The sequence below is a fragment of the Balaenoptera borealis genome, assembly GCF_965194805.1.
Source record: "Balaenoptera borealis genome assembly, chromosome: 18".
NCBI lineage: Eukaryota > Metazoa > Chordata > Mammalia > Artiodactyla > Balaenopteridae > Balaenoptera > Balaenoptera borealis.
The window spans coordinates 23,171,668-23,183,789 of NC_138877.1; the positions used below are offsets into that span (position 1 = coordinate 23,171,668).

General features: G+C 41.9%; 1 pseudogene across 1 annotated transcript; it reads right to left on the bottom strand.

The window, feature by feature from the left end:
* Positions 1–4,345: 4,345 nt before the first annotated feature.
* On the bottom strand, positions 4,346–7,358 carry LOC309615838 (acyl-protein thioesterase 1 pseudogene; annotated as a pseudogene). The gene has a single exon. The product of its transcript is annotated as an acyl-protein thioesterase 1 pseudogene (transcript).
* Positions 7,359–12,122: the final 4,764 nt, after the last annotated feature.

Here is a 12,122-nt window from a genome sequence, read left to right on the forward strand (position 1 = left end):
GATCGTAAGAGGCCAGGCAGTTGGGAGATGATGGTAGAGGTGGAAGTGGTGAAAGAGGTCACGATTATGGATGTATTTTGAAGACAACTGACAGAATTTGGCGGGATATGGGCGTGTGAGAAGAAAGACTTTTAGGTTTAGAGCAAATGGGTGAATAGTGGTGACACTTACCAGGATGGAGAAGGCTGGGGAGGAGTAGGTTTGGGAGTGGGAAGTGAAGGGTCTGTGAAACCAAGAGTTCCTTCTTAAACATGTTGAGTTTGAAATGCCTACTAGTCATCTGCATGGGGAGGCTGAGTGGAGAGTTGGGTATGAGTGTGGGGCTTGGAAAGGGGATTAAGGCCTGGAGAACTACATTTGAGGGTCCCGCGTATACAGTAGATCCATAAAGTCGTGGTACAGGATGAGATCACCCAAGGAGAGACTATATCTAGTGCTCTGGAGGGCAATGCTTTGAGGTCTGAAGAGAAGGAAGGAGCTGGCAACACTGACTGTAAAGCAGCAGCTAGTGAGGCAGGAAGATAGGAAAGATGTTTAAAGAAATACTGAGAAAGAAAGAAAGAATTTCACTGAAAAGATAAATGTACCCCAATGTTCATAGCAGCACTATTTACAATAGCCAAGACAGGGAAGCAACATAAGTGTCCAACGACAGATGAATGGATAAAGAAGATGTGGTATGTGTGTGTGTGTGTGTGTGTGTGTGTATAATGGAATATTACTCAGCCATAAAAAAGAGTGAAATAATGCCATTTGTAGCAACATGGATGGACCCAGGGATGATCATAATAAATGAAGTAAGTCAGACAAATACCATATGATAGCACTTATATGTGGAATCTAAAATATGATACAAATGGGTTACCAAAGGAGAAAGCAGGGGGGATAAATTAGGAGTTTGGGATTAACAGATACAAACTGCTATATATAAAATAGATAAATAACAAGGTCCTACTGTATGGCACAGGGAACTATATTCAATATTTTATCATAAGATATTGAATATAATATCTTATAATAGTTTATTATATAATGGAAAAGAACATATATATATATATATAAAACTGAATCACTTTGCTGTACACCAGAAACTAACACAACTTTGTAAATCAACTATCCTTCAATTAAAAAAAAAGAATTTTAATTAGAAAGTGTGCCTCAATTTTGTACTTAAAAAACCTAATTTTGTAACACAAATAATAACAGAGGAGCAGAGACTGCTGCAACTCCCAGAATTCCACTTGAAACTATGGTTCAGCCATGGACAAGGTTCTGGATTTAAGGACTTGAAGTACAGACCACTGCTAGCCTTCAAGCATTTTATGTTCTTGGGCAAGTTTTGGCCACTTTGTTCTCTCTCTCTCTCTCTCTTTTTTTTTCCCTTTCTTGAAATAACTTGAAATCCATACTGCTGACCTATTTCACAGGAAAATTGGGTGAAAAATCTCACAGAAGAGCCAAGAGACCACAGTTTGCTTTACAGTTTCAAGGTGTTAAGCATCAGGGTGGGGTTTTACCCACTTCTGGCTTCAGTATGGCTCTTATGTGGACCCTGAGAGCACCAGTCTGAATCTTTATTATATGACACAAATAGGCCCCGTTCTAGATAAAAATGTGGGAGAACAATTGGCCTTGAGCTGCTTCATGTCTTTGTAAGGCACTTCCAGCCTCACTTCGTCAGACTCAAGTGGATCTCCTGAACCTGATTTTTGCAAGGGTCTTGCATGCGGACCACCTTTCCTAAATCTCTTCCCTCAAGATGTGGAAAGGCTCCCCGTTCCCTGGGGGCTGTGCCTCAGAGATGCAGGCGACCCACACTCTGTCCTACAGCTGTCACCCATAGGCACAGGGCCTGTGGGAATTGTGGGAACAATTCAGTCCTTAACAGGTGAGGGTGGGGGGCTCCCACTCTTGGACTTGGCTCCCCCTCTTCCCATGGTCTAGAACTCAGTGTGTCCCCCGGTGCTGCCTCTTCCCTGTGGATGGCTGATCCTAGCCTCTTCCAGCTGTGCCAAGCTTTCCCAAGTCACAAGAAACAGGTATGGGAAGATCTCTGGACTAGAGTAAAAGACCTGGATTCCAGCTCTGTGCCACTCCAAGCCTTGAGCAGGTCACTTCCATGCTGGGTCTCACTTTCCACTTGTGAAAAACGCATGGGTTAGATGAATGTTCATGTCCTCATCACTCAACAAAACCAGTCTGATGTGAGGCACCAAACCTCGGTAAGATGTTAGTGGGTATTAACTGGGCTAATATATTTCTTCTTCCAGGTCACATTTTTGAAGTTTACCTTGGGTGCCCTGAGGAATTTTGTCTTCCCTTATTCCAAAGGGTTTATTTCCATACTGACTGTATGTAACTATTGAGGCAGGCCCATGGGAGTATATTACTTCAGGGAGTTCAGACTTTAGTAGCCCTCAAGCCACCTTCTCCATTGACATCCAGTGACAGTCAGGACTGTGACGACCAGTTATTTATTTATTTTTTATCATTACAGATACTTAAAAAAAATTTTTTTTTAATTTATTTATTTAATTAACTTTCTAATTTTTGGCTGTGCTGGGTCTTCATTGCTGTGCTCGGGCTTTCTCTAGTTGCGGAGAGCGGGGGCTACTCCTCGTTGTGATACGCCGGCTTCTCATTGCTGTGGCTTCTCTTGTTGTGGAGCACAGGCTCTAGGTGCACGGGCTTCAGTGGTTGTGGCACATGGGCTCAGTAGTTGTGGCTCGTGGGCTTAGTTGCTCCGCGGCATGTGGGATCTTCCCAGACCAGGGCTCGAACCCGTGTCCCCTGCATTGGCAGGCGGATTCTTAACCACTGCACCACCAGGGAAGCTCCGGATACTTTTTTTTGTTTTTTACTTTTTGGCCATGCCACCTGGCGCAGCTTGCGGGACCTTAGTTCCCCGACCAGGGATCAAACGCATGCCCCCTGCAGTGGAAGCACAGTCTTAACCACTGGACTGCCAGGGAAGTCCCTGAGGACCAGTTATTTAAATGGAAAGGATTTGGGGATAGGTCAGTGAGAACAATCGAATAAAGTAGCATTATGCTTCAGGCCCATAGGGTACATCTCATTCCAGTGGGGATCATCTGATGGAAACATGAAAGACTACAGTTAACTGACTGTGAGCCCTGCCCTGCACCGCCCTCCCCCCCGCCCCCCCCCCCGCATTGGTCTAAGAATAACCATCCAAGGGTCTTCTCCCATGGAGGAAGGTGGAGAGTCAAGATAACAGGAAAGTCATCACCAGACATCACACCTGTGTTCTAGCTCCCAGAGGGCAGAAAGGATCCTCAGGTCTCTGCTAAATCCAGAGGGACATCCTAGCTCTTCACAGGCTGCCTGCCTCAGCGTCATGATGTAAGAGGAAACATGAAAAGTAAAGATTGGAAGTTCCACCATTATCCTTCCCTCTGCATCTCCAGAACCATCCAGGAATCACCTTGGCACAGGATGACTCCTGTGGCCTTTTAAAGACTGGATTGTGGTGCCATTTCCAAATGTGCAAACGGTCTAGAGAGAAGCCCCCTTGAGGAGAATGGGGTGAAAACATCACCACACTCCCACTCTTCAAGGCCTGGAAGAGGACTAGCAGGTAGAATTGTAGAGCACCGAGCAGTGTCCTTGGGGAGAAACAAGACATCCACCATCTCGCTGGCTTTGCATTTTGGAGAGTCTAAGATGAGACAAAGGGTGCCTGAGAAATCAGATCAGTTGAATATTCAGTTCCCCAAAATATCAACAATTTAATTAAACAACAGGGTTGATCTTGGCGCTCTCAAGGAGCTCTTTTTAATTAAACTTTGCATTTCTTCGCGCTGCTCTGCGGTGGCATTCCAGGGTAGCATTTGGCTTTGAATGAGCCGTCATTTTGTCCACCCATGATGGTTCAGAAAAGTCCCACTGCTGAGTTAACAGAATTCTTTTTTTTTTTGAAGACAGCAATATTATTATTTATTGACACTTAGAAGCATTATCCTATTATTAGGAATAATGTAATAACACCTCATTCTTATTATGTATTATAATCATTAAGTACATATGAACACATATAATAAAAATACAGATACTGCATGGTGACTAAGTAATTTGGGAATAAGTCCAGAGTCTAAGTCACAGCATGCATAAACTGTTTATGTTTTAACTGCTCACTTATACCTGAACAAGTTTTCATTAAGCATACTAATAATTTTCAAGTGATGTAATAAAAAGTCTGGTTGCAGTATTTTATTATTTTTCTTAATTACATTTGGGAGAAAGATGCTAGCTGCTTCACCTATTTTAATACTAGTATATTCTGGATCGTATTATACAAATACATACATAGAAACTTAAATGATCATACATTTCCCATGAGGAGATTTATTTAGTCTGTGTCATTGGTGTGTATTTGCAAAACATGTTAACACTGCAAACATTAGAGGTTTCAAGATTGGGCACAGGAAAAAGTTTTACTCTACGCGGTTGATGCTGGTGTGCACTTCTCCACAAGGCCTCTTAGCGACGTCAATCAATGGGAGGTAGGAGTTTATCAATGAACTGCTTGATATCCATCACTTCCTGTTGACATGAACTGTGCATCATGCCGCCATAGGTTTTGAAGGTTACATTGGCTGGATTTACCAATGTTTTTAGCCTTTCAGCAGTAAAAGAACCAAACATTAGGGGAACTAAAGGACCCAAATCTCCATGGCACTGAAGAATAGGAATGTCTCTATTCACGCCATTGATAGGACCCCCGTGGAAAGGGAGCCCGCAGCTGAGAGCTGCGACGCCGGCCAGCTTCTGCTGTGTGGTCAGTGCCCGTGTACAGAAATAAAGCCCCTCCCTGAGAAAATCCTCCCCAAATAATTCTGTTAGAAGGAATGCCATTCTTCACCTCTTGCTCTGTCAAAGCTTTTACACTTTCTGCTGCCTATTTAATCCCAGTTTCATCTTCCTGTGAACCTAGTGAAAGCCCAATAATGTCAAACCAAGAAGGCATGGCCATGTTCATATTTAATGTTACAGGCATAACCGGTGCGTGCGGGCAGATGTATTTGACGTGGGCGCTTCTGATACCTGCAAAGGCTTCTGCCCACCCATGCCCTGTGTCTCCCAATCCATGAAGGAAAATCACCGCGGCGCTAGCCTTCCGGACGGCGTGCACGATGGCGGGTACCGGGGCCGACATGTTACGGCCAAAGATACACCGGCTCTACCGACCGCGCGTCGGAAGCGGAAGGCGGAGCCAGCGCCGCGCCGCGGCCCAAGGGCGCGCGCTCAGGCGCGTGCGCGCAACAGAATCCTTAAATGTGAATATCGCTGACTCTTCATTTTCACCCATATTCAGAAACTTTCATTAGGGTTAATGAAACTTGCGTGTTATTTTATTTATTCTTTTGCGGGCTGTCTGCAAAATATCTGCCTCTACATAGAACTCAGATGTTGACTAAGTTTCAGGTCAAATTTCAGTCCTTTCATCTGTAAAATGGTGTCACAATTCTCACTCTTAATGCAAAATTATTTTACATTTTGGGTGAGGACACGACAGAAAAAAAAAAAAGCTCATGACAATGTGTGTGGCATGACCTCTAAAGCATAGTAGTCAGAATTCATGAGAGCTGGGCTACTAATCACCTTGCACGAAAGTGAAGATGCTGCCACTGTATAAATTGCTTGTAAAATTGCTAATGTATCAATTTTAAGGATTAGAGTGGAGAGAATCCCATCTAGGGTAAAAAGGACATCAAATTATTATGTAGACATTATTCTCATAAACTACTCATCTTCTGACTGGGAGAGGGCTTTGTACACATTGCAGAAAACTGATTGACGGGTGAGAAAGAGAGGATGCGATTAGGAAAGATGGGTGAATGGAGGTGGATGGTGTGGTAATTGCCTCCCTATGATACTGACTGTAATAATTTGACTGTATGACCATTTTCTGCTCTGTAAAAACATACTTCACAAAAACCCCCTATTTCAGCCGAATTCTCTACACATGTATATATAATCCAAATGCCTCCGTCTAAACTCTTGGAAAAAAATGAGTCAGAACAGCATAGATTTCAAATTGGAAACAAAATACATCAAAGTAATTCATATTATTAAAATCCAAGATCAACCATGTTGGGGTTAAAAATATTACTTTAATCTTCCCAACAAATTTTGTTATAGGATGTTCTTTTAGAGTGTGGCAAAACAAACTCCTAAAACCGATCACCAGAATTAAAAAAAAATAATTTGCAACACGGGAAGTCTGGCGAAACTCTTTTGCTCTGCTATAAGCATTAATATGCTGTGCTTTGGGAAACTTCATGTATTTTACGGCTAATGCTAAATACGCCAGAAGTAATTGCATTATAATGTGTATATAAGAAACAAGAGGGACTTCCCTGGTGGTCCAGTGCTTAAGTGCCTTCCACTGCCGGGGACGCGGGTTCGATCCCTGGTCGGGGAACTAAGATCCCACAGGTCACGGGGCAACTAAGCCCACACGCTCTAGAGCCTGCGCGCCACAACTAGAGAGAATCCCGCATGCCGCAAGGAAGAACCGGCGTGCCTCAATTAAGACCTGATGCAGCCAAATAAATAAATATTAAAAAAAAAAATTAACAAGAAATTTTAAGTTGGGGAAGAACCAAGAGGGTTTTCAAAGTTGAGTTTCTTCTTTTTGAATACAACCACAAGATTCATATGTCTTTTTTCTTCTCCATATAAAAGTAGAGTAATTCTGGTTGCTCTGTGTTGCTGTCTTTGAGGGTTTGCTTCTAATGACTAGTCATAAGCAATTCAAAATTTTTTCTTTTATTTTTTACTTCTATGGGAAAACAATGGCCTCTCTAGAGCATGCTTTGCTTCAAAACTGACTGATGTCAAGATTATCTACATCGTTAATGAACACAAGTGGCTTGAAATGTTATACAGGGAAATCTATTCCTCTTAAGAACAAGATCAGGAACATAGCAACGGAGAAGATAAACCTTTTCATAATAACAAATGAACAACCATGGGAGAAAAGAGTTGAGATCTCTTTCTAGCACAAAACAAGAAACTAAACTAGTAAAGGAAAAGAACTATCGTTAGTCCTATAACCTGAAATGTAAAGTGGATCCTGAGCCTCACTTTCACTGTAATTTTCTAAACTTTTGGAAAATGGACTTTCTAAGCAGGGCATTCTGAATATACACATATAATGGACTTTACTAGGTAGATGCAATTGATGTTATGATTACTCACCAACATCTTTAGCTAGTGGAGGATGTGGGTAGCATTATTTTATACAGGTCAAAACCCATTAAAAATAAACTCCAAAGTCAAATAACAAAATACATGTGAAAGGTTTTTTTAAAATTAATTAATTAATTAATTAATTTTTTGCTGTGTTGGGTCTTTGTGGCGTTCTGTAGTTGCGGTGAGCGGGGGCTACTCTTTGTTGCGGTGCGCAGGCTTCTCATTGCGGTGGCTTCTCGTTGCGGAGCATGGGCTCTAGGCATGCGGGCTTCAGTAGTTGTGGCACATGGGCTCAGTAGTTGTGGCTCGTAGGCTCTAGAGTGCAGGCTCAGTAGTTGTGGCGAATAGGCTTAGTTGCTTCGCGGCATGTGGGACCTTCCCGGACCAGGGCTCAAACCCGTGTCCCCTGAATTGGCAGGCAGATTCTTAACCACTGCACCACCAGGGAAGTTCCATGAAAAATATTTTGAATGTTAAAAATGCAAGGCCAATGTAAGAAAGTATTGTGTTATGTCAAATATAGGGAGAACATATGGCCATGGCTTGGGACTCATTTTTAGATGGAAGTTCCAGAGATATTTATTCTGAACAAAAATAACCAGTACATTTATCCTTTGCCATTGAATTTGAAGAAAGAGAGGAGAAAAGAAACTGAAATCTGTATTAGTCAGGACTCTGTTTTCAGATAACAGAAACTCAACTCCAACTAACTTAAGCAAAAAGGGAACTTACTGGCTCATGTAAAAGCGAAAGTCCAGGAGAGCTGGACCCAGGGACTCAAATATCATTTGGCCTCTCTCTCTCTCTCTGTCTCTGTCTCTGTCTCTCTCTCTCTTCACCTTCTTTTCCACTACCAATGCTCTTTCTTTAAGAGATAGAAACTATGGTATATTAGTCAGGGTTCTCCAGAGAAAAAGAACCAATGAAATGTGTGTGCAAAATCTGAAGGATGGGCCGGGAGCCTATACTGAAGTTCAAATTCCTCTTTCTTGGGGGAAGTCAGTCTTTTTTCTATTCAGCCTCTCAACTAATTGGATGAGTCCCACCTACATTATGGAGGGTAATCTGCTTTACTTAAGTCCACCTACTTAAATGCTAAGATCATCTGGAAATACCCTCACAGAAACTTCCAGAGTAATATTTGACCATGTATTTTAATTGGTTAACGTTAGACATAGGGTAATACCATATACTCTTAGTGGCTACATAGTCATGTCAATATCACTTCTTTTGTGATTACTAGTGCACTGACTTTCTTCATACTGATCTGGGGGAGAGGGGGTCTGGGGGTACTGCAGCCTGAAAGGAGATCTTAGTTCCCTGACCCCTGAACAGGAATTGAACCCGGGGCACGGTGGTGAGAGCACTGAACCCTAACAGCTAGACCACAAGGGCCAGCATAAAGGACTTGCACAGGCACAGATTTTGGTATCCAAGGTGGGGTCCTGGAAGCAATCCCCAGGATACTGAGGGAGGACTGAACCAACCTCACTCAGGCTCCTGCTGACTCTCACACCCTTTTTTTTTTTTGCTTTACTTCTCTCATCTATTTTACTTTTATCTTGCAATGTTTTACTTATATTTGAAAACTACCTAAATCTTTTTGGAAGAAGGCAGAATATAAATGAACAAATAGTGCTTATTTTACAGGGTGAGTTCAGCTATTTTGCCAATGCATTTTGTTCTCTTAATAAAATGCCCCATGAAAGAAACTTCTGGAGGAACCTTGTAGGTAGACACACGCGCTAGGCAGAACTTGCCTGACTCCTCAGTCTAGATTCTGGATACTAGAACCCAGAGTGGGCAAAATCGGATAAGCAGCCCTCTTACAGGGATGTTTTTCAAATTTAAATAATAGATGCCTCTCTTTTAAAAGAAAATCATTATCACAGACCTTCATTACTGACATTTTTATTATAATATTACCTAAATATGTAAAGTCATAAAATGAGATAAAAGTTCCTTATATATAGAGTTATTATATAACTAAAAGCCAAAACAAATGTATTAATTAAATACAAGCAAAGCTACAAAACTAAAATTTAACAATTTTAATGTGATGAAGAATGCCATTTTGCAGAAATTAAATTTCAAGTGCAGCTTTCTAATTTATATATTTTTTTATTTCCTTTTTTGTGACTTCCGTAGTACTAATGTGGCTTCAATAATACTACTGCTAATAATTATTCACCTAAGTATATTTTTCAAGACAGTATTAACATTTTCAAAACTTTTTTACTTCAAAAAAATCTTATACATAAGCAAAACCGTCAGTGAGAATTCCATGGATGTCAAACTTAAAAGTAGCTCTGTAAAACTGTCCCCTTCTAAGATAAAGTTAACATCACAATGTAATTGGAATATGTGTTAAATGGGTAACAAAACCAATTACTGCTTGAATAAGGAGCAGGAAAATGCTTCACTGTATATTTAGTATTATGCTTGCTGCTAATGAATTTTTGCAACTTGGTACTGACAGCAGTAGAGGGGATTCTTTTGAATGTAAAACTTTGACTATGGGATTAATGAATCAACCCTCTCAGCACTTTCCTCTTTTCAAACTCCTGCAAAATTTTTGTCCGATGGCATCCTCAGTGGAAGTACACGTGTTGCATGGATATACTCAGAATTCCGCGTGATTCTGGTAATAGTAATTTTTTTTTAGATTATCATTGAAATTAAAATGTAATATTAAAAAAAAAAAAAAAAAGAAGACCCCAGACCCTAAGGAAACACGTGCAACCCACAGCTTGAGAAATACTGCCTTACAGAGTGCTTCTGTATCAGGCTGACCCCTGGGAGATAGACCAGCAGCATCACTGGGTTGGGACAGAAAGGCCATCCTGAGCCCCAAGTCCAGGCTTCTTCCCTTCTTTTCCTCCTCGCCACTTGTCACCATTTGTCCCCATGTGTGGATGGACCAACCCGCGGCCCATCAGCTCCTGCCCCGGATGCAGAGGCGTCATTGTCCAACTTTCCCAGACGGTCTGACAAAAAGAGGGCTGAGGAACCCTTAGGCAGCGCTTCTCACGCTGTAACGTGCATGCAGATCCCTGCAGATCTTGCTCAAACGCAGATTCTGACTCAATAGGTCTGGAGTGGGGCCCGAAATTGCATTTCTAACAAGTTCCCAGGATCCATCCAATCCCCCTGGCTTGTGGCCCACAGTTTGAGAAGTCTGAGTCTAGGGCCTGCCGGTCCTCTTCTGGGACGCCACTCAGAGTAGGCAAACTGTCCATGGTTTGCCTTAAGTTACTGGAAAGTTGCCTTAACACTGTGTTTTGCTTGGGACCATGGCATTTTGGCGTCTATGAAATGGAACAGAGACTTACTAAGCAGATTAAACAGATTACAACAGTCTCATTTCAATCAGAGAGAAAGAAAGTTTCACCAGACCCAAAGGATCTTTGTATTATAAGGATTTTTCATACCACTAGCTGGTACGAAGTTTCTATAAGATTAACAGCCAAAGACTCAATATAGATAACTCTAGAAACTCTGAATTAATTTTAATTCTACTTGTTGGTAAGTCAATAAATGGAATAATTTAGGAGTGAAGTGAGTGATTTTTTTTTTTTTTTTATTTTACTTTTTTGGCTGTGTTGGGTCTTCGTTCCTGTGCAAGGGCTTTCTCTACTTGTGGCAAGCAGGGGCCACTCTCCATCGCGGTGCGCGGGCCTCTCACTATCGCAGCCTCTCTTGTTGCAGAGCACAGGCTCCAGACGCACAGGCTCAGTAGTTGTGGCTCACGGGCCTAGTTGCTCCGTGGCATGTGGGATCTTCCCAGACCAGGGCTCGAACCCGTGTCCCCTGCATTGGCAGGCAGATTCTCAACCACTGCGCCACCAGGGAAGCCCAATTTTATTTTCCTTTTGTGTTGGATTTCAGTGAGTGCTGGGTAGCTTTAACATACCATTATGTCAGCCTGCTCCCAGACTGATATTCATGGTTAGGAAATATTTTATTTTTAATTAAATGCTATATATTATTAGAAGAAACTCAGGACAAAGTTATCTCCCTTCTGTGAAGCCTATAAAAATCTCCTTGCGTCAGTTATAAATGTAGTTGGCTGTGAGTGACAGAAAATCCAGCCCACTGTGGCTTTAGCAGATGGTGGATTACTTTTCTCACATAGCAGGAGTCCTGGATGAAGGTAGCCTAGCATCAGTTCAGCAACTCTGTGATGTCAGGGTCACTATCTTGGATTTATGGCAGGAAAAGGGGGATAAGGACAGCATCAGCCTTATCCATTGATTTAACCAGGAAAGCCAAAATTTCCCAGAAGCCCCCAGCAGAATTTTGCTGACACATTTTTGGCCAAAACTATGGCACGCGACCACTCCCTCCCAGCCCCTAGTGATGGAGGCAAGGGAGAAGTTTGGAAAGAGATGGTGGATTAGTCATCCAATTGTTTTTTTTTTTTATCTCAAATTTCTCTTCTGCTTAACTGAAAAGGAGAATATTGTTTATCTCTATTTTATGCTACTTCTCTACTGGCAGAAATTGTGATGGTTTAAAAAGTATGACAGATATATGAAATTTCTGAAAACAACCACAGAGTCCAAAGATTCTTGATTAATATGAAAAGTGGAACATAAAAGAATTCCCTTACTTGACACTCCTTCTAAGAACATGGGATGCAGTCCTAAGGTGAAAGGTCATAGGGTCATAAACAAAGTCATAGCATTCTTACGGTTTCATCCCCCTAAGTCTTTCACCAAGACTGCAGAATTTAGCAGGGAAGATTCTCTTTTTCTTATTTAGAGTGGAGCTGGAGCTTTTAGAATGAGAGCTTCAAGAATAAAATGTAATGTAATAGTACAGAGCTCCCATCTCTGGCTCCTCTGTCCTTCCCTGGTCTTATCATGGCAGGTCCCAGCTCCCAGTGGGTCCACCCGTTGCTG